This window comes from Parasteatoda tepidariorum, chromosome 6 (assembly GCF_043381705.1).
Source record: "Parasteatoda tepidariorum isolate YZ-2023 chromosome 6, CAS_Ptep_4.0, whole genome shotgun sequence".
NCBI classification, from domain to species: Eukaryota; Metazoa; Arthropoda; class Arachnida; order Araneae; family Theridiidae; genus Parasteatoda; species Parasteatoda tepidariorum.
The window spans coordinates 20,804,330-20,806,844 of NC_092209.1; positions in this window are offsets into that span (position 1 = coordinate 20,804,330).

Genomic DNA, 2,515 nt, shown 5'->3' on the forward strand with positions numbered 1-2,515 from the left:
GTTTGTGTTTATTTATTTTATTGTTAAAATAGATGGTGATTTCTATCAAATAGCATTTTAAAGTAATCAAGAAAATAATTAAAGAACTTTATGCAACGTTTGATATTAAATCTAAGGTCATAAATGCAAAATAATAAGTTAGATTACACGTTATCGTAAAAACAGCGATCGAGAACCACAGATGTCATTGCAAGTTACTTGCTTTTGCATGGGAAACATAATTCAAAAAGTATGTCAGAAATATTTTCAATACGAATCATATACCTTAACACGTTCACGCCGGGTTGACCCACCGGTGGGTCACGCTAGATTGTCTCATCCGGCGTCGGACCGGAGTAAAAACTAGTAACAAATAATTTTCATTTTTTTTCCGGGAATAATAAAAATCCATAACTACAAATTGTTTTTAACCCTAGGTTTACGGAACACGTCATTTTGACGGATTTCGACTTTTGTAAGGAAAATTATAAAATCCTTTGAATTTTTATTTTATCTCTTCTAATGACTTTTAACCATTGATCGAAGTAAATATATATTAAACGCTATTTACCTCAAAAGCGTTGAAATATTGAAATTCTCTGTGTGGTATACCTATTTCTGCGGATATGCGTCAATTTGACGCGATCATAATTTAGACAAAAGTTTAAGTAAACAAGCAATTATCACATCAATAATAAATAGGAATGGACCCACAATATTTCGATTCGTTATCTCAAATAAAACAAGTGATAAACAACTGTTGCCGATAAGCAATAATAGAAAGAACAAACGCAGAATGTCAATTGATGTCAGAGTGTCAGATTTTGAAGGTTTCGGTTGCTTAGTTCGAGTATTGAAACATAAAATACTAGAATATTTCATAAATATATATCTCATTTTCTTCCTTATAATATATACATATACATTGGTTTCTAAGTGCAGAGATGCCAACTGCTCCGGACACGCGAAAATAATTAAAAAATGGTAAATAACAACAAAGTAAATTTAGAAATATGAAGTGGTGAATTATATAGGCCTTCGAATTATTTAGAAATAGTGGTGGATAAAAATCTACTAAATTGAATTTATTAAATTAAGCATCACAATTCTTTCATACGTCAAATTGACGTGTGTCCATAGAGATAGGTATATAAGAAACGTCCGTAAACCTAGTGTTAACGGATGCAATTTTTATATAGAATTGCTTCTTCGCCGTAAAAAATTTCCTTACAGTGAATTCGTATTGTTGAGAATAGATTAACTCCTCCCTAATATTGAAATAGTTCTTCCACCAGTACTTTCTTTTATCCGTCCCGCTTTCAGGCGCAACACCGGTGTGAACGTGTTAAACCAACGCCTCCTGTAACTGAAAGCCTCCTCACGGTTTTTATAAGTAGTCCGATCAGACCACTGTGAAGGATATCCACTTTCCGAACGAGTCAAATATTACAAATCTAGTTAAAATAAGAAATTGGTAGCAATTATATGACTGAAAATTTGTTTTATTTATGAATATTATTGGTTTGCCTTATTCACTTGTCAACCACTACAGATTTAATTCTCAAATATATATGATAAATTTCTCTCAATTACTTTTATAAAAGGTTTTGGGTTCATGCACACAACTGGTTCACTTTTTTAATAGTCTGCGTGGACTACTTATAAAAGACCGTGTGGAGGCTTTTTGATGTAGGAGGTGATAGTTAAACTCTTTGAACATACTGTAAAATAATTACGTAACTTTTTCTAAAGGGCTACTTTGTATCAAAGTGATTTTTGAATCGATTTTAGATGGAATTAGTAAGCCGACTATCGTGTTTTTCGCACACCTTATCTTTGAAGATATGTTCTCACGTACTTCGCTCTATACTAGTCCTCACAAAGGTGTTAAACGCTACGATAAGACGTTAAACATTCTGGGGAAAGATAAACAAGTTAGTGACAGCATTCATAGAATAAACCCAGCTTATATCTTAAACGAAGATCCAGAATATATTTCTGCGAAGTTCAAACTAACTCTTCATTCGGCATAAAATCGCCAGACCAATAAAGAAGTCAAAGAAAAAAGATATTCGATTCCTCTTCTGATCCTGTAGTTAAAGTAAAAACTAGAGACGTGTGCAGTTCCTAGCTAGATACAACCTTTATATACATTATTAATTTTTTTTTCAGGAAGGGGGGATGATGTGACGACATTTATTTTGAGACGCTTATTTTTCAAATTCACTCAATCACAAAATGTTGAAGTAAATTTCGCTATCAACAAATGATACATAATTATGATGGCGTTCGAATCAGACTTGGCCTTAGAAGTCTGTGTCTTAATAATCTTAGTACTTTTATAAGCCAATATGAGTTTTGCTTTCAATCAATTTAATATAGTATCTTATCAACCAATCTAATCTAGTATTTTATTCTTAATTGAACGACTTTTAAACGGTGTGACAAGTCTTTAATCAAATGAATCGGTTAGTTGTCTAGTAACAGGAAAATGTTTCAAACATTGCAGTTGGGACCTTTTATATATACATTAATT